Here is a 20,660-nt window from a genome sequence, read left to right as displayed (position 1 = left end):
AAGGAGGAGTAATATTTTACAAAGCCTTCATTTCTCAGGAAAGGGTTAAAAGTTCAGACTCCCTGGACGGCCAAAATCTCTTCCCAGCAGCCAATTCCCAAGGCCAAGGCTGGGCACCTTCCCCCCTCTCCGTCTCCTCCGTGCCGACAAAGTTACAGGTGCCGTCCGGACTCTCTGTCTCTTCCCTCTAGGGGGGAATGACAAAGACATCTCCACTTCTCTCCACCCTTCCGTCCACAGGAGCTGGCTCAGTTCCAGTCCTTCTACCCCTCGGCTCACCTCGACCAGGCCTCATGGCTTCCCCTCCCCCACCCAGCCCCATGGCTGGGCAGGGGAGGTCTGCACAGCACCTTGACCGGAACCAAAGAGAGCGAGCTCTTGAGAGTTCTTGCTTTTAACACCCTGTGTTCTCAGAGGCGTATCCCTATCTTCAGTGGTCACTTCAGGTGCCAATATCCAAACTTGACCACTGATTGGTTTGACTCAACTTCTTGAAAAAATCACTTCCATGTCAAACCACGACAATGTTCCAGGAGATCGACCCCAGAGCCTGACACAGGGATGGGGGCCGGGGCCATGGGGGGTGGGACAGGGGGACAGGGTCCCCCTGGCAGCGTCCCTGTGTCCCCCAGGGCCAGAGCCTGGGCCAGGGCTCCTTCACCCTTTTACCAACAAGGGCTTGAGAGCGCTGAAAAAATCCCCAGCGAGGGATCAGCAAAAACCAGATTTAATATTAAGCGACAGCACCACAAAGTTCCTTGGCAAGAGTCACTCTGCTCCTGACTGGACACTGCAGGCACACCAAGGAAACAAAGCTACAAAAAAACCAAACAAAATCCAGGCAATCAAACCAGAAATGAGCTGAGAACTGGGGCTTTCATTGCTATGGAAAAGAACTGTCCTTCTCGTCCAGGTGCTCATGGCCAGAACTGGGATTTCACCTCCAACCCTGCCTGTTGTGACAGACTGGAGGAGATTGTTGGCTGGAAACATTTCATGTGTGGGGAGGAAGGGGCAGGTCCAGCCTTGCCCTGCCCTGGAACCCCAGCCCTGCCCAGCCCTGGAGCCCCAATCCCCCCAGAGCCTCTATCCCAGCCCAGCAGTGTCTGCCAGTCCCTGGCACAGCACAGGCAATGCTCCACAGCCACCTCTGGAGCCCCCAGCCCAGCTCCTGGGTGACCAAATGACCCCAAGTCCCACCTGGGGGAAGGGCCCAGGAAAACCAAGGGGTGTATAAGGCTGACCACAAGGCAAGCACAGAGCTTGACCCTATCTCCTCTTGGAATTTCTTTTTTTGAGAACCACTGGAATCCAAGAGCTGGTAGCTTTGTGTGTGCTTCTCTAAATCTTATTTTTTTCTACTTCTGTGTCTTCTTGCAAATTTTGATTAACTTAAAATTGAACAGCATTAGAGCTTGTGAAGTTGAATGGGCTGAGTTAATGCTTTGAGAAGTGTTTTTTGTTGATTTAATGTCTTATTAAAACTTTTGCCAAAGGTTCCTCTGATTTCCTAAACTTCCCAGTAAAGGCTGTTTTGTTGTTTTGAGCTCCTGAGAATCTCTTGTTGGTATTTCTCCAGTGCATCCAACTCAGAGGACACAAACAATTTTAATTCCTCTTAAATGTCTCCTTGAGAGAGTTGTTAGGGGGATGGGAGTCAGGGCTTGTGTGTCCTGCTTGGCACAGCCCAGGCAGGGCTTTCACAGCCCCATTCCACACTCCATTTCCCAGCTGGAGCCGCTGGTGCCTCTGAGTTCTGCTGCCCCAGCCCCAGGGACGCTCTCCTTGTCTGCCCATTCCCCCACGGTCTCTGGGCAGGGATGGCCTCAGTGGGAGCTGCTGACATCCTCAGCACCTTGGAGCGCCCTGGAGCCACCTCCGGCCATGGACGGCGCCCAGCGACGGGGAATGCGGGGAATGCCCGGGGTGAGGAGGGAGGACACCAGCAGAGCATCCCCCCGGGGCAACAACGAAGACAGTGCCGGGATCAGGCGGAAGGAGCACGGACCCCCACCGGAGCATCCTCCAAAGGTAAGGTGTTTTCCAAAGTAAAATTGGCAAAAAATCTTATTAAATTCTGTGGCTGATCTTTGCTGTCCCCACGAGTCGCTCGCCACCCACACAAATCACAAAGTTCCCCATCAAAAGTGGGACTGGGAGCACACAGACCCTTCCCCATAGTCTAGGGACCCCCAGAAGACCCCTCCCTATGGACTGGCCACCCCAGAAATGGGGCTAGGACCTCCAGAGAAACCTCCCCATTACCCTAAAACCCCCCAAAATGGTGCTGGTACCCCCAGAGACCCATCCCCATGGGACTGGAACCACCACAGACCCATCTCCATGAACCTACAACCCCCAGAAATGGGACAGGGACCCCCAGAGACCCCTCCCTATGGGCCGGGCATCCCCAGAATGGGGCTGGGACTCCCCCCATGTGAGCCACGCCCACTCCCCGCCTTGCCCCGCCCCCCAGCGTCAATCCAACCAATCAGCGCCTGGAACAATCAGTGCAGGAACGCCTTCCGCATCGACCAATCAGATCGCTCTCTCATTCTGGCCCCACCCCTTCATTGTGACATCACAAGGGGCCTTGACACTCAGCCCCTCACCACTATGACATCACTGCACTCCCATTGGCTGTCGGCGGGAGGGCGGGGCTTGCCCGGACTATAAAAGGCGTGTGCTGGCACACAGGGCTCAGTGCGGGCCCGGCGATGGGAGCGGTGGCGTTGGCGGCGTCAGAGCCCCAGGAGCGCCCCGGAGCCACCTCTGGCCATGGACGGCGGCGAGGAATGCCCCGGGGGAGAGGGGGGAGGACCCCGCCAGAGCATCCCATGGGGCAGTGAGCACTGAGAGCGGCGGGGCATCGCCCTGGAACGAGGACGATGGAACTGGGAGGACCAGGGCAACCAGTGGAGTATCCCCGGGGCTGAGGAAGGAGAATACCAACATAGCATCCCCCGGGGGCAACGGGCATTTAGGGATTTTAGGGATTGTAGAGAGTAGTTTAGTATGTCACATGGGTGAGAAGTTTAGGTTTTACAATTTTTAGCATATTGTAGATTGTTATAAACGCCAATCACTTGGTTTTTAAAATTTTAAAAGTTTAATAATAATAAAATGGTTATAAAAATAGTAATACAATTAGAGTAATAAAAATTTAGAATTAGGACAATTACAAGACAATAAAAAGCAAAGAATTACGGACGTCCGGATGATCTCGGGCACTTAAGCCCAATAAGCATTCCTTGTGAACAAAGGAATAATCTTTAAAAGCAGTAGCCTGTTGCATATTCATACATCTCATACATGATGCATAAATTCCTTGCAAATTAAGAACTTTTCTGGTTTTTGTCAACTTCTTCCCCTTAATCCTGGTGGTTCCATAAAGACAGAGAGAAGGTGGAAGAATGTTTGTCTTTTCCGCTAAGGAGGCAGTAATTCTTTATGGGCCCCCATCATTGTCATCTCTGTGTGAAGAGTTTCTTCATTATCTCATCTCTTGCTTGAGCTAGTAAAAAAAAAACCCCACATACATAGGTTCTATTTTAACTACAAAACTACATATACCATACTATTAAAATGTTAATACAGCACTTCTAATCAATATAACATAATACATATAGTATTCAATTTAATATTTGCAAAAAGCCAATCATAAAATATGCATTTTTCACAACTAACACAGCAGGCAAAACGCCAAAGGTGGGGGGGGGTAAGCTCACTCTCACCCGACCTAAGCTGTAGTACGCGCCGGCGGCCACCAGATGTCACCAGAGGACACAAGGAAAAACGACGCACCACAGCTTTGGTCACCATGAAGAGACGAATTTATTTTTTCTGACTCCAATCATTTATAGTTCTCAAAAGGTGCAAGTGGATTGGAAGGTGAACGTGCCACCTCTCCAACGACACTGGACAAACTACCAGTCTATCAAATTTCTCCGCCTCTATGAAAGAATGCAAAACAATAGGTTGTTTACAGAAAGTTGCGTGAGAAAGCTCTCTACAAGAATGTAAATTCAGAAGGCTTTAGAAAATCCTGAGAAATCAGGGCGACAGGGTCACAGTCAAAGTCAGCAGGCAAAAGAAAGGATTTGCTGAGGAATGATCTTGGATCAAGCCAAACATTTACAGTCAGGGCAGTCCATTGGTACAGATGGGGGTACACTCTGGGGGTGCAGCTAAGGCCATGAGGTCACAGCAGGCTCTGGGGTCACAGCAGGCTGAGGTCACAGCAGGCTCTGAGGTCCCAGAGGTGCCAGAGCCCTGTGCTTGCACAGAACCACAGAACCCCTTTTAGGTTTTTTTTGTTGTTGTTGACTCCCTGGGAGCACTTGTAGTTCTCCACCCCTGCTATTTTTAAATTCCTCCAATTGCATTTTCAGGGGACAATGGTTAACCCAGTGCCCAAGGTTCTTACAAAGCAGGCGTGGCTTTGTGGGGTCAACCATTGCTGGTCCTCGCTGCTGCCCAGTGTGCCACTGTGCTGATGGAACGGGCACTGGGCTGGCAACGGCGACTCTCTGTGGTGGCCTTGGCAGCAGCTTTGGTCTGGTGTCCTGAGCCACACTCCTCAGAGGCACTTTCCTGTTACAAACTAGAAGCACATCTTTTAGTGTGGGGGGTTCCAAAGGTAAGCTTAAAATCGCAGCTCAACACTGTTCATTTGCATTTGCAAATGCCATTTCCTCTAAAACTTCTTCCCTTGCATTTTCTTTCCTAACTTGGATTTCAATAGCTCTAGTTAACCTTTCCACAAATTTCAAAAAAGGCTCTGATGGTAGCTGTGTGATCTTACTATATGGCTCGAGAGGGCCGTCAGGTTGAAGGGCAAAGAAGGCTTTTTCAGCTGCATCTCTGACTCTCTCAAGGACTACCACAGGGATTACTGCAGCTTGGACTGGGGCCAGAGACCACTGGCCCTCACCGGAGAGATGCTTGATGGTAATTGGCACGCCACTGGCATCCTTTGCTGTGTTTGGATCAGCATGCAAGTCTGGGAGGGCCTCTTTCAGCAGCTGTTTCCATGCCACTTCCCATAGTTTGAATTCTGTAGAGGTCATGAGGCACGAAAAAAGCTGTTTTAAATCATGTGGGACTAGCACAGTCCTACCCGGTTCGGCCTTTAAAAGGCCACGGAAGCACGGGCTCTGTGGGCCATACTGTTGGTGTGTTTTGCAAATCTCTCTTATTATTAGCTGTGCAAAAGCTTTCCAATTAGCAGCTGTGGCTCCTCCCCCTTGCCCTGCATGCCGATATGTGACAGGGGCAAGTGAGAAATCGGGACCCTGCGTTGGCTCTGCAGTTCCCTGCTGCTTTTCCCTTGAACGGGAAGCATTGGGATCACTGGTGTGGCTACAGGGGCGAGCAGTGGGCGAGCCCCCACCGTGGGAACCCGGGCAGGGGGCGGGGCCACCGTGGGAACAGGGGGCGGAGCCACCGTGGGAACAGGGGGCGGGGATCTCTGGTGACGTCATGTCGGCAGACGCCCCCCCCCCGGGGGGAGGGGCGGAGCTGAGGGAGTGCCAGGTAAGGTGGGGGGAGGGAAGGTGTCACGAGGATCGGGGGGGGGTGAGGGGAAAGAAAGGATTTTTGGGATGCTGAGGGGAATCATGGGAAGAAGGAGACCAGGTAGGGCGCAGTGCCACGTGCCATCCTCCATTTTCTTGGCTCTCTGGGGACTGGGAGCCATTTGGGTGGTCACTGCTCTCCAAAAAAACAACACATGCTCGGGGTTTCTGGGCTGGGGAGACAGGGTGGGGAGAATTCCACGCGGTCTGGCCAGGACTTTGTGGACAGTGGGACTCGGGCATTTTAAGATGCTCAGGGAGCCGGCTTCCCTGGGCGTGAGCAGAGTCTGCACTCCTTAAAATACCGAGTTTTGGGGAAGAGGGTTCAGAACTGGGGTGGGGAGAAATAGGAAGAGCAGAGGTACATTCCTTGTTATTTGGCTTTTCCTTCACTTCCCTTTGCTTGAGTAAAGCTGATCAAACTTGCAAACTCCAAAACACAAATTCAGCTGAAGACGTGTCCCCAGACTTTCCCAAGGTTATCAATTTGTGACCCACTGTGTCCCAAAAGTGGGTATTGTGGACTTGTTCAGGAGAAACTTGTGGGAAGTGTAGAAAAAGCCACCTTATAAACTGTTTTAATTTTCCCTTAGAAAACTATACATTTCCACTAACTAGCATTCCTATAATCTGATAATATACGCCTTTCTGTGCTGTGCTTAGCTTAGCCCCCATTGTAGACGTAAAATGCACTGCACAACCTCACACCGACAAAAAACAAACCAGAATTCGGTACCGATTTCCAAAAACCGCGGCTAAGAAGCGAAAACATGCAGCTTTTAGCCCTGCCCAGCGCAGCAGCCTGTGCGGCTTTTAAAACTGCTGCCGGCAGCAGCAGGGATCCCCCGCGCCATGCGGAGGAGCCGCGGCTCAGTGCCGCCCACGCCCGGCGAGAAAGCCCGAGCCATGGTTCTGCCCCCGCTGCCCGCGCCCTCCCGCCGCTCCTGGGAGCCGCCGCCGCCGCCCGCTGTGCCGCGGGAGAATCCGAACGCCCCGCACTGCGCTGAGGGGGCGTGCAGAGCCCCCCGCTCCCCCTGAGCCAGCGGCGCTGCCGCTGCCACGCAGGCTTTAAAAACGGCAGAGCCGCGCCGTCCGGGGCTATCGCTCCCGACCCTGCGGGGCTGCGCAGCCTTGCCGTGCTCGAAATAAGAGCGAAAAAGAACAAGACCCTCGTCAGGGACTGTTTCTGAGCTCCCCACCCCGCTATGGAGCGGGGATACTCACCCAAATCGGTGTCCTGGTCCGGCGGGGTCTTCTCTTCACCTGAACAGGACTCCTCGGGGCAGAAGGAGCTGCCCTATTCTTCCTCTGGGAAGGTCTGGCTCACCAAAAAGGAGGTGCGCTTCCCAGAGGTGCAGGACATCCACAAGTACTCTGTGGATAAAGCCCAAAGTCTCTCCTGGAGAGCTATGTCCTCAAAGCTCTGCCAGTGGACGCCAAGCTGCCTTAAAGCCTCTCCGTGGTCTTGTGAGGCTCTGAGAGCTCCGGAGTGTCCCATCGGTGCGGCAGGGTCGGGCCAGCCTCCACGTCAGGTTGCCAAAATATTGGTGTTACCGATATCGAGGACAGGATGTGCCTTGGCTTGTCTGGCCCTGCTGCTGAACCAAATAGCAGCCACTGCGGTGTTTCACCCCGGAGACACTTTTGCCCGGCTGGATGTTGCAGCTGGGAGGATGGAGACAAGTCCAGACATGCCAGAGCTCCGGTGGCAGCGGGATGGAGTGAGTGGAAGCACACTGGGGGCAACTGGGATTTACTGGGAGAGACCAAGAGTGACTGGGATCACAGAGGAATCATAAAGGAAGCTACTGGAATAATACTGAGAGTATCTGTGAGTGACTGGAATCATACTGGGAGTGACTGGAATCATACTGGGTGACTTGGAGTGACTGGGACCATACTGGAGGCAAATGGTAGCATAATGAGAGTGACTGCATTCATACTGGGATCATACTGGGAAGGACTGGAACCATACTAGGAGTGCCTGGAACTATAGTAGGGGTAAATGGGAACACCTGGGAACATGCTGGGACCATACTGGGATGATACTGGGAGTGACTGGGATGATACTGGGATCACACTGAGTGTAACTGGAAGTGACTGGGACCATACTGGTGGTGACAGGGAGCCACAGGGCCCATGCTGGGAGTGGCCTGGGGGGAACTGGGGGAACTGGCCCAGCTGGGGCTCAGGGTTGTTCTCCCCCAGGGCTGCCCCAGGTCCTGCTACCACCCCCGGCCCCACAGAGCTGAGGGACAGGGGACAGCTAAGGGACAGGGGACAGGGACAGGGCACAGCTGAGGGACAGGGGACAGCCAAGGGACAGGGGACAGCCAAGGGACAGGGGACAGCCAAAAGACAGGGGACAGGGACAGGGCACAGCTGAGGGACAGGGGACAGCCAAGGGACAGGGGACAGGGACAGGGCACAGCCAGGGAACACGGCCTGGCCGAGGGACACTGAGCTCCAGCACTTTGGGCTGTTGCCCTTGGGCTCCCAGCGCAGGCCCAGGGGCAGAATCCCCTCCAGAAACTGTTGTGTGCTCTCAGCTCTGCTCTGGAACATTCCCCAGGAGCCCTCCAGTGGCTGCAGCACGGCTGGGTGCCCGGGGCCACCAAAGCTGCTTCGGCATTGCCCTCCTGCCCCGGGCAGGGCACACAACACCCAAGGAAAGGCTCGTGCTGGGCTCAGGGCAGGGACAGGGCACTCCCCTGGCGCTGCCCTTCCCCTCCCACACCCACCTTTGTGCTCCAGAGCCTCCCGACCATATCTGATGTATTTTGGGGGCCCTTCCACACAGGTGTGTCCCAGGTAATGCTTCATCTGCTCCACCATGATCCCTTTGGATTCCCAGCACCTCTGGGTGATCCAGGCAGCACCGTCGGACACTGCAAATCTCCCGGATCCCAGCTGGAAGCAGATGAAATCCCAGCCCTCGTAGCCATACCTGTGGGATCCATGGACACTCCATTGGACAGGAGGTCACAGCTGGAAACCACCTGCACCCTGTGCAGACCTGGGAACGAGGAGAGAATGGACCCATGGAGTTGTGTCCCAGCCACAGGGATTCCCTTGGAGCTCCCTGGATTCCCATCCCAGCCCCAGAGATTCCCCCCCAGCCCCAGAGATCCCATCCCAGCCCCTCAGAGTCCTCCATTCCCACAGATCCCAGCCCAGCCCCTGGCTCCCCCCACTCCCCCTGCTCTGGTTGTACTGGCCCCGTCTCCAGGTCACTGTCGGCCAGGGGCCGGTTCCTGTCTTTGAGCCGGATCTGGCTATCCCAATATCCCAGCTCTGCCTATCCCAATGTCCCAGCTCTGCCTATCCCAATGTCCCAGCTCTGGCTGTCCCAATATCCCGGCTGTGGCTATCCCATTGTCCCAGCTCTGGCTATCCCAATATCCTGGCTCTGGCTATCTCAATATCCCGGCTCTGGCTATCCCAATGTCCCATCTCTGCCTATCTCAATATCCCAGCTCTGGCTGTCCCAATGTCCTGGCTCTGGCTATCCCAATGTCCCAGCTCTGCCTATCCCAATATCCCGGCTCTGGCTATCTCAATATCCCGGCTCTGGCTGTCCCAATATCCCAATTCTGGCTATCCCAATGTCCTGGCTGGCAGAGCTGGGAAGGAGGTTCAGAGGCTCAGGGTCAAGGAAAGGGGGTGCAGGGACTGGGGGAGCTGGGATGGGGTGTCCAGGGAATCCTGTGCCCAGGAAAGGGGGTGCCAGGGCTCCTGAGTGTGAGGAAAGGAGGGGCTGGGGGCTGGGAAAGGCAGGAATTGGGGCCCAGGGGTCCCAGGTCAGGGAAAAGGGTGGGGCTGGGGGCTGGGAGTGGTGGGGGGCCGGGAACAGGTTGTGTTGGTGCCGGATAAGGGGGTGCAGGGGGGTCTCAGTGCCGGGCAAAGGGATAAAAGGGTGTGTCAGTTCTCAGGAATGGGGGTGCAGGGGGGTCTCAGGGTCACAGAAATGGGGGGCAGGGATGTGGAGAGGTAGAAGGGAGTTCCAGGGGGTCCTTGAGCCCAGGAAAGGGGAGTCCAGGGTTTCCCAAAAAGGGGGTACCAGGTACTCTTAACCCCAATGCAGCATTAAGAAGCAGCATTCTTTATTCAGCCAGGAGCACAGGGGATAGCTCCTCCCAAAGCCGAGCATGCTGAGTGCAGGAAAGTTTCTGTTCATATTCTGTATTTTGCACACATATTCACTGATTGTCCTGGACTGAACATACATCTGATAATCATTTCCCCAGAATCATTAACATATTTCCCCTCCCCATTTGCATGTGTTCTTCTGTCCTGGGGGTCTCTCTGGTGGTCCCTGGTGGTCATGGACCCCAGTGTTCCAGTGGGCCTGGCTGAGCTGGCAGGACACTGAGGCTGGTGAACTTCCAGTTCCCCTTCTGACACAATGGGCATTTTGTGGTTTCCATAGGCCTGGGGTTTTGGAGAACAAGCTCCAGGTGTCAGCTCACCTGGTGGAGACAATTTATCATCTGGTAACATGAGGCCACAGAGTGGGCTATGACATCACAGAGTGGGTTATGTGAGGTCATCAAGCAGCTCCAGCATCATAGATTGCCTCTGTGACATCACAGAGCCAGCTGTGACATCATGGGACAGAGGTCTGACATCACAGAGGGGCTGTGTGAGGTCACTGGGTTGGTCACTCTGCCCCAGCTCCCCCTCACAGTTTCTCCCAACAAGTCCAATGCTGTTCATGCCCAGCGGGGTCCCTGTCCCCTGGTATCCCCCCGGTCCACCTGGAGCCACAGCCCCCACCAAAGGATGTTCCACAGGATCCACACCAGAGCCTGACATGGGGACAAGGGGCCAGGGCTGTGTGACCAGGACATCAAGGACGTGGATTATCCAGGTCCCTGTGGCCTGGGTTGGGTTCCCCAGGGCAGGAAAGATGTCTGGCAGCTGGAGCAGGGTTAGGGAAGGGCCTCCAAGGTGGGGCTGGAACCCTTGGGCTGTGAGCAGAGGCTGAGGGAGCTGGGCTTGTCCAGCCCGGAGCAGGGAAGGCTGAGGGGCTCCTCATCCCAGCCTGGCAGTGCCAGCGAGGAGGGGATGGAGAACACAGAGCCAGGCTCTTCACCGGGGGCCTGGTGGGAGACAGAAGCCAATGGGTGGAAGGGGCAAGAGGGGAGATCAGCAAGGCCATGAGGAGTTAAAATGAGTCAGGCTGGTTTCAGCATTTCCTCAACACCAAAAGCAGCCTGACCTCCCTTCTCCATCCACCACTGACATCTTTGCAAATCAGGAATTGTTGGAGATGTTTTGCCCCCACTCCAGGATGAGCATCCTGATACAGGAACTTAATTGTGTTTATTTCTATCACAGAACCATGTTTGTCTAAAATCAATTCTAGTATGGAAAGCACTTGTGGATGCTGGACTCATCAGACGCTGCTGGGATGTTGCACATTGCTCAGGGAAGAGTGTGATTGTTATTAAATTGTGTCCTGTTCAACCATGGTCTTTTGGCCATGAAGAGAAACTTTCTGTGCCTCTTGAGTCTCACCAGTTCCTGGCCCCCAAAGGACACAAACCTGATGAGTTGTGGTTCCCACTCCAGCGGTGGCGCTTGGACCTCCCTCCATCCCCAGAGCAGAGCTCCCTTGTCCCAGAAAGTCCCTGGCAATGCAGGGATGAAGGAAACAGGACAGGCTGTGGGGATCAGGGGCAGGGCACAGCCAGGGATTTGGGGTGGTTGTGAGCCCAGGGCAGGACCCGGCCCTTGGCTTTGGTGAACCTCATCCAATTGTCCTGGGCCCATGGCTCCAGCCTGTCCAGATCCCTCTGCAGAGCTTCCTGCCCTCCAGCACAGCCACACTCCCACCCAGCTTGGGCTCACCTGGAAATGACTGAGGTTGCCCTCGATGGCCTCATCCAGATCAGCAATAAAGAGATTTCACTGACCTGGCCCAAATCCTGAGGCCTTGGGGACATCCCTGGGTGTGACTCCATTCCTCATCTGCTCTGAGTGCCAGGGGTTGGATGTGGGAAATGGTGGGGAGGGGTTGGGGACAAAGTGTTATTGATTGTCAGCCATGGAGGGTCTTGATTTTCACATTAATTCAGACTGCATTAGAAGATGTTTGGGGTCAATATCAACTGGACATTGCTGATATCCATCTATAAACAGGAAAAAACATGAAAAGGAAAATAGGACAAAAGAGTTCTCCCTGCATAGTTTTCAAAACAATATATTCACTTTGAATTCACTTCTGAAATCTGTCTAATTAACCACAGAAGAATTGAAAGCTTCAATTATTCCCAGTGGAATTTCTTGTTTGGGAATTTTAAACAAATGTTTATGAGCCTTTTTCACTAAATTCCTGAACTGAAGGGCTCAAGAAAGAAGAGGCCTCTGGAGAAATAAAATTCATCAGCAGCCTCCAAGGGGCTGAGGCTCCATCCCCATCAGAGCAGCAATGACCAGAAATGGGCACAGCTTTGTGGCTGCCCCAGCTCTGGGATGGGCCCTGGGTCTGGAGCAGGAGCAGCTCTGGAGGGCCCCAAGGCCGGGCTCTTGTGCTGGCCTGGGCAGATGGGATGGCAGCAGGGGCTGCAGAGCTCTCAGCACCTCAGCCCGAGGGGAGCAGGGCACCCAGGGAGCCTCCTTTGGCCTTGGCCAAGCCCCTTCCCCCATGGCTGGGGCTGAGTCCTGGCTGAGCTGCAGCTGCTGCTGTGCCCTGGCCAGGGGCTGAGGCCGTGGGGCCAGTGGCCAGAGCAGCCTGGGCTGAGCAGAGCTGTGGGGCCAGAGCCGGCTGGGCTGTGCTGGGGAGAGGCCCTGGGTGCTGCACAGAGCTCAGGGCAGCTGGCAGAGCTTGCAGGGAGCTGGGCTGGGCTCAGAGAGCCTGGCACAGAAACCATCAGTGTCCATCCCAGCCTGGCTGAGCGTGCAGGGCAGGACTCAGCCCAGGCCTTGTGGGGCAGGGCCAGCGCCTGTGCAAGGCATGGAAAACAGGCAAGTGCCCGAGAGAGGAGGCTGCTCTGTGCCCTTGGGGGCATGGACACAGCAGGAACACTCGGGAGCCCAAAGAGCCTCCATGGCTGTGCTGGAGACCGAGGCTGGAGCAGGGAAATGCAGGGCTGCTGCGCCATGGGGAGGGCATTGAATTCCAGCACACACCTCAGCTCTCTGATGGTCCCGGCACCATGCTGGGCCCTGTTCCAGGCTGGAGCAGAGCAGATGTTGATGGCACAGGAGCCCTGCGGGGCTGGCAGGGACCTGCAGCTTGCAAGGTGCTCTGCTCTCCCTCAGCTCCTCTCTGAGAGATCCAATCCCAGCTCGGCACTTCAGGGCACAAGTGGCACTGCCTGTCCATGAGCACACAGCTGATGTCTGCCTGGAAAGGGGCAAAGGTGTTAATACTTGTACATTTCATATTATACAAGGACATTTTTTATTATCTGCATCACTTGAGTACTTTTAAGAAACATCAATTTTTTGATGTACTGATGGCAGAAGGAGAAGAAATACTGATCTTCCCATCTCCTTGAGTCACCAATATTCTGTTTATTCTTTCCTCTCCCTCTTCCTTTAGGTGTTTCCAGTTCTCCTGTTGAAATGGCCATGTCTAAGGACATCTCTGCACTAGACCAGGTGGATCTATGTACTTCCCGTTGCACCCAGATTTCCCCCTCCAGATGCTTTCTGGACATTCAAATGTCTCTCACCTGACTGGTTTCACACTTTGCACATCAGGGAGTGGCCCAATCTTTTTGAAGTTCAAATAAATATTAATTACATCTTACTATTTTTAATTCTATCATAGAATTGCCTTTTCTTATGTCTTTGTCTAAAACTGTTCCTGTAGAGAAATCCCTTGGGGATGGGGGACATGTCAGATGCTGCTGGGACATCACAGAGAGCTGAGGGAAGAGCTGTGATGGTTATTAAACTGTTCAAATGTTCAACTTGTGTTTGTTGGCCAGAAACCTTTCTGTGCCTCTGAGTGTCACCATCCCTGAGCCCAAAGGACACAAACCTGATGAGTTTTGGTTCCCACTGCAGGGGCACTTGGACCTTGGCTCTGCACAGGAGAGCTCTTCATCCACTTTCCCTCTTTTCCTCCCTCTGGGCATGGAGGGAGCTCCTGACTTCAGCCTGTGACTCGTGTGTGCAAAGAGCAAATCTGGGCAGAATCAGGGCAGGGAGGGTTTGGGGGACCTTGGGATCTGTGCTGGGCACAGAAGGTGTTTTCCATTGCTCTGGGACTTTCTGCTGTGCAAAGTGGAGTTAATATCCAGCAGAGGAATGACTTTTGCATTTGGTGGAGCTGTGCCTTCCCTTGGCTTTGTTGGCTGACAAGAAATGAACATCTCTCTGTGTCTCAAGAAGCTCCTTCTCCAGGGAAAGCAGGTGAGAGTTGGAGCCACGGAGCTGAAACCTGCAGGTGCAGTCTGGGCTGGAGGGAGCTCAGATTTGCACAAGGCTGCTCTGAGTGCCAGGGCTTGGATGGGGGAGATGGTGGGGTGGGGGTAGGGACAGAGTCTGACTGATTGTCAGCCATGAAGGGTCTTGATTTTCATATCTGTTCCAACTGCATGAGGAGGTACTTGGATTCAGTGTCAATTGGAGAGTGCACATATCAATGTATTAACAGGGAAAAAAAACCTAAACAGGACCAAAAAAATCTTTTCTCACTGTCTTTTTAAATGTAGTGTATTCACTTTGAAGAGGTTTTTATAATTGGGCTAATTAACCACAAATTATTTGAACACTTACCTTATTCCCAGAGGTTTGGCTTGTTAAGGTGTTTGGAATGTTAATGAGCTCTGGGACACTGCATTCCTGAACTGAAGAGCTGAAGGCTGAAGAAGCCTCTGGAGCAGTAAAATTCAGCAGCAGCCTCCAAGTTGCTGAGGATGTCAGCAGCCCCCACTTGAGGCCATCCCTGCCCAGAGACCGTGGGGGAATGGGCAGACAAGGAGAGCGTCCCTGGGGCTGGGGCAGCAGAACTCAGAGGCACCAGCGGCTCCAGCTGGGAAATGGAGTGTGGAATGGGGCTGTGAAAGCCCTGCCTGGGCTGTGCCAAGCAGGACACACAAGCCCTGACTCCCATCCCCCTAACAACTCTCTCAAGGAGACATTTAAGAGGAATTACAATTGTTTGTGTCCTCTGAGTTGGATGCACTGGAGAAATACCAACAAGAGATTCTCATGAGCTCAAAACAACAAAACAGCCTATATTGGGAACTTTAGTAAATCAGAAAAAAATTGGCAGAAGGTCTTATACAACATTTAATCAACAAAAACACTTCTCAGAGCATTAACTTGGCCCATTCAACTTCACAAACTCCAATCCAGTTCAATTTTAAGTTAATCAAAATTCACAAGAAGACACAGAAATAGAGAAAAATAAGATTTAGAGTAGAACACACACAGAGCTACCAACTCCTAGATTCCAGTGTTTCTCATAAAAATAGAAATTCCAAGAGGTGGTAGGATCAAGATGTGTGCTTGCCTTGTGCTCAGCCATAAATACCCCTTGGTGTTAGTGAGCGCTTCCCCCAGGTGGGACTTGGGGTCATTTGGTCACTCAGGAGCTGGGCTGGGGGCTCCAGAGGTGGCTGTGGAGCATTGCCTGTGCTGTGCCAGGGACTGGCAGACACTGCTGGGCTGGGATAGAGGCTCTGGGGGGATTGGGGTTCCAGGGCAGGGCAGGGCTGGGGTTCCAGGGCAGGGCAAGGCTGGACCTGCCCCTTCCTCCCCACACATGAAATGTTTCCAGCCAACAATCTCTTCCAGTCTGTCACAACAGGCAGTGTTGGAGGTGGAATCCCAATTCTGGCCATGGGCACCTGGACAACAAGGACAGTTCTTTTCCATAGGAAGGAAAGCCCTAGTTCCCGGTTCATTTCTGGTTTGATTGCCTGGATTCTGTTTGGTTTTGTGGTTGCTTTGTTTCCTTTTCTGTACCTGCAGTGTCCAGTCAGGAGCAGAGTGACTCTTGCCAAGGAACTTTGTTGTGCTGTCACTTGATATTAAATCTGGTTTTGCTGATCCCTTGCTGGGGATTTTTTCAGCGCTCTCAAGCCCTCATTGGTAACAGGGTGAAGGAGCCCTGGCCCAGGCTCTGGCCCTGGGGGACACGGGGATGCTGCCGGTGGGTTCCTGTCCCCCTGTCCCACCTCCCACCGCCCCAGCCCCCGTCCCCGTGTCAGGCTCTGGGGTCGATCTCGTGGAACATCCTCTGGGGGAGGCTGCGGCGCCAGGGGCGGGGAGACCCGGGGGGACAGGGGACCCCGCAGTGCACGAGCAGCGTTGGACTTCTCTGGGGGAACTGGGAGGGGGGGCTGGGGTGGAGTGACGTCCCCAGTGACCTCACACAGCCCCTGTGATGTCACACAGCCCCTGTAATGTCACACAGCCCACTCTGAGATGTATCAGGCCACCTGTGATTTCAGACAGGTGCCCTGTGATGTCACAGCCTGCTCTTTGAGATCCCAGTCTGCTCTGTGATGTCACAAAATCTTCCCTGTGATGTCACAGCCCAGCCTGTGATGCCACAGACACCCTGTGATGTCACAGCCAGCTCTATGATGTCACAGCCACCTTTGTGATGTTATGCAGCCTCGCTGTGATGTCACAGCCTGCTCTGTGGTTTCGCAGTCAGCTCTGTGATATCACAACCCACTCTGTATTGTCTCAGCCTTCTCTGTGACATCACACAGCTGCTCTGTGATGTCACAGAACCCTTTTCTATGATGGCAGAGTCTTCTCTGTGACCTCGCAGCCCATTCTGTGATGTCACACAGCCAGCCTGTAATGTCACAGCCGACTTTGTGACATCACAACCTCCTCTGTGATGTCACAGCCTGCTATGTGATGTCACAGCCTGCTCTGTGATGGCAGAACTCACTTAACATGTCACACAGCACCTCTGTGGGCTCACAGACCCACCCTGTGATGTCACAACACCTTCAGTGATGGAACACAGCCACCCTATAATGTCACAGCACACTCTTTGACCTCACAGCTTGCTCTGCTCTGTGATGTCATACAGGCATCCTGTGATGTCACAGCCTGCTCTGTGATGTCACAAAATAAACCAGGGATGTCACAGCCCACTATATGATGTCACAACCTGGTCTGTGATGTCACACAATCACAGAATTGCTGGGTTGGAAGAGACCTTTAAGATCATCAAGTCCAGCCCATGCCATGACACCACCTCAGCTAAACCATGGCACTGAGTGCCACATCCAGTCTTTTTTTAAACACATCCCATGGTGGTGACTCCACCACCTCCCTGGACAGACAGTTCCAGTACTTCATCACCCTTTTCATAAAAAACTTTTTTCCTAATATAAAACCTAAATTTCCCTTGGTGCAGCTTAAGACACTGTCCTCTGGTCCTGTCAGTTGCTGTGAGGAAAGAGACCGACCCCCACCTGACTGCAACCACCTTTCAGGGAGTGTAGAGAGTGATAAGGTCACCTCTGAGTCTTCTCCAGGATAAACAACTCCAGCTCCTTCAGTCATTCCTCACAGGACTTGTGTTCCAGACCCCTTGTAATAGATAAGAGAAGTCTCTTTGTTCATCATTATCAGGAACTCAGGCAAAGGAAGAGGTTTTTTGTGAATAACAGGAAACCCGAGGATATGCTGACTCCTTAAGTTGATTGTACAACTAGGGTCGGGAGGTGTGTAACCATCTATGGAAAGATTGTTACAGGGTCATAAACCCCCAGTGAGGAAGAGGAGGAGAGCCTTCATCCAGACGACCACCAGAGAGCAGACGGCGACCCCCTAGCAACTGGAGGCGCACGCGCAGAGTACTCCCGGAAAAGCCACAAACGCGGAAGAAGGGGGAGAATAAAGGACCGTGGGAAAAGGGAAGCGGTGTGAGCCTTGGCGGAGCACTGACTCCCCGGCTGCACCCAGCGCTGTTTGCTTGTCATTGCTTGCTGTAATCACTAAAATTCTTTTTATCAATCCCTAAAGGATCAGACAAATTATTTACTTTAACTTATAAAACCCGTTCCCTGCTCTTGCTGCTGCCCCCTCTTCAAAGCCTCTCCCTCGGGCTCTTCCTCCCGTGCAGAGCAGCTCTCCTGGACAGGGACGGCAGATGGCACAGCTGGGAAGCAAAGGGAGCACTGAGTCAGTATGGGGACGTTTTCCTTGGCAGCAGCTGCACTTCCATCAGGGAAGGGAAGATCTCAGAGCCTCCCCAGGAGGGTTAGAAAGAAAAAGCAGCCGAGCGGGCCAGGCTGTGGTGAGCGCAGCCGCGGCGGGACTGTCCCGCAGCCCCGGCAGCCCGGCACAGCCGGCACAGCTCCCGGGCCCTGCCGGCACAGCTGCCTTGCCCAAGGACAGCCCCTGTGCCGGCCGGGGCAGCTGCGCTGAGCAGCCCCAGCACGGGCAGGGCCGGCTGCTGCCCCGCCGGGCAGTGCCCACGGCCACAGCCCACGCCACCCTCAGCCCCACCCTGCCTCCCCGGCCCTGGGGCCTCACCCGGGCTCTCTCCAGCGTGGCAGCAGCAGGTCCCCGTTCCCTGCTCTTGCTGCTGGCCTTCAGCTTCTCCCTGCTGCCTCCCGTCAGTCTCCGGCTGTCCTCGAGGTCTTCACTGCAGCTGTGGCAAAAGCGGAGGCTCTGCAACTGGTTCCAAGGCCTGGCAGAGCTGCAGTCCCGGAGCCCTCTGTGCTCCCTGCCGGCCCCCTCCATCCCCTCAGCCCCGCCATGCTCTCGGCAAAGCCCCAGCCCCCTTCAGTTTCTTCAGCCCCTCACAGTCCTCTCAGCCCCTCAGTCCCTTCTGACCCATCCCGTCCCCCTAGACCCGCCACCCCTCGGCCTGTGCCACTTCCCTGTCACCTCAGTGCCACCATCGCCCTCGGCTGCCCCACAGCCCTCAGCCCCAGCAGCACCTCAGGGTCACCGTCCCTTCAGCGTCACCGCCCCCTCAGCCCCCTCAGTCTCACCGTCCTTCAGCAGCTCCTCAGGGGACAGTGCCTGGGGCCACCGGCAGCTCCCACCGCTCCAGGGACACCCGGGGCTGGAACTGCTGCTCCGCCCGGCCTGGCCGCCAGCTCGGACCCAGCACAGGGAGAGGGGACACAGGGGGCACGGGGGAAAAGCAAGAGGTGAGGGAGGAAGCAGAGCAGGGGAAGAGGTTAAAAAGAGGCCTACACCTATACAGATATCAATCTATGTAACTAAACCCCCATATATTAATAGAAATATGCCTATCTACAAATATAACTATATATATGTAAATGTAAATATACGCATGTATAAAGGCAACTATGGACATCTGCAACTATAACTGCACATCGAAAAATATAAATATATACACCTAAAACTAAAAATAAATTAACTAGACAAATCTATTTCTATGTAGATGGATAAATATAACTACATAAATCTATAAAGACAACAACATATATCAATAAATATAGCTATACACATCTATAAATATAACTAGAGACAGAGGAATTCTACCTGCCCAATGGTCACAGGCTCTCCCTCTGTCTCTTCCTGGCGCACAGGGCAGCCCTCCTGGACAAGTTGATCACACGGGATCTGGGAAGCAAAGGGAACACTGAGACAATACTGGCCCTTGTTCAAGCGCCCCGTGAGCACCAATTGTCGTTCTATCAGGGACATTAAAAGATGGCCTGAAAGGCAGACTCTCACTTGGCAATTTGAAGCCTGCTCTATAAAGAACAGGGATCCTTCCAAGTAATCAAAACGGAACTGTGTAAAGTATTTAAGTATCCTAATAAAGTCTCAGCACCCACAGTGCAAATGGCACCCACGAGAGCTTGAAACACAGACAGTCCCAGTGACAGAGAGACCACAGTCCTCACTGAAATGGCTGAAGGCTGCTGGGGGCTGAGGTATGAACCAGACTGGGACACCCAGCTTGGTGGCACAACTCCCACAAGGTCAGGTTTATTCCCTGCTCTCTTGCCACAGCAGAGGACTCAGTGCCCAAGCCTCTGGCGAAGCATGGAGGGCAGGGCTCGGGCAGGTTGTGCATGTGCCTTGGAACTAAAGGCACCAGGAAGCACCAACCCTGCAGACAAGAGCTCAACTCTTCTCGTCTCCCTTCCTGCCAGAGGCAGGCTCAGAGCAGCCGTCTCACACCTCTCTAAACCAACGGGGGCTCTGTCCTTACCAGGCTCCTCGGGCTCTGGGGAACTGTTCTCGCAGCTCTCGGTGCCAGATGAAGTTTCCTCTGCTGCAGCCCGGTTCACAGGCTCCCCTCCTGAAGACTCAGGGGCAACATTCATATTGCCCTTGAAAGAACAACAGAAAAAAAAGAAAACTAAAGATCATTCAGTATTTTGCTGGAATCACATCAAGGATACGGTTACTCTCCTTCTCCATGTAACAGCATTCAAAAGCTTTCAGCCCAGCCTCTTCCATTCCCCTCCAATGGGTTACCTGAGCAGAGGGAGACCTTTCAGGCAGGGATCTCCTGATCTCCCGGATCATTTGCTCTACGGCAAAGCCAAGATCCACTGGTGGCAACTGCTCTTCACCAGGTGCATTCCAGGCTGAGCCGGAGGCCGTCGATGCTGCACAACCTGCACTGCCAGGTGGAGCGCTGGGGGCTGAAGTGCCCGAGGTGGCTGCAAGAATCCAAAGACATTGGTCACACTCCACAATGTGGCTCTGGGACACTGATCTCTGTTGCTGCCTTGGATCAACCATCACAGGAAGCAGGCAGGAAAACCAGGCAGAGAATCTTTTGCCTTTCTAGGTGCCCCTACTAAATAAGCTTGAGAATTTGGGGCCGAGAAGGACAGAGCCTTGTAGAAAAATACTTCAAACAGTCACTTTTCATGACCTTTTGGGGAAAAGCAAGGCTACAACTCTTTTCCTACCTCGCGGGTCGTGGGCTGGGGGCTGCTGCTCCCTGTGGAGCTGCTGGAAGCTGCAGGGCTGGATCCTGAGCACCTCCCGGTCGATCGGAGGCAGCTGCTCCCCGTAGAGCTGCTGGAAGCAGCTGCGAGGCCCCTCCCGCCCGAGCGGCAGCAGCGGCTCCCCGTAGAAACCGAAGAAGCCGCAGGGCGGGATCCGTAGCAGCTCTCGCTCGGCGGGCGGCGGCCGCTCCCCATAGAGCTC

The 20,660-nt window shown here is 54.0% G+C and overlaps 1 long non-coding RNA gene across 1 annotated transcript; it reads right to left on the bottom strand.

Annotated features, from left to right (window-relative positions):
* Positions 1 to 17,648: 17,648 nt before the first annotated feature.
* Positions 17,649 to 18,699, bottom strand: LOC137464245 (uncharacterized). The gene is made up of 3 exons (XR_010994094.1): positions 18,509 to 18,699; positions 18,045 to 18,162; positions 17,649 to 17,667 (listed from the first exon to the last, which is right to left on the bottom strand). It is a non-coding gene; the product is annotated as an uncharacterized lncRNA (long non-coding RNA).
* Between the last annotated feature and the right edge of the window lie 1,961 nt (positions 18,700 to 20,660).

The sequence above is a fragment of the Anomalospiza imberbis genome, chromosome 39 (assembly GCF_031753505.1).
Source record: "Anomalospiza imberbis isolate Cuckoo-Finch-1a 21T00152 chromosome 39, ASM3175350v1, whole genome shotgun sequence".
NCBI classification, from domain to species: domain Eukaryota; kingdom Metazoa; phylum Chordata; class Aves; order Passeriformes; family Viduidae; genus Anomalospiza; species Anomalospiza imberbis.
Note: the sequence above shows the minus strand (reverse complement) of the source record. Positions and strands in the feature narration are given on the sequence as shown.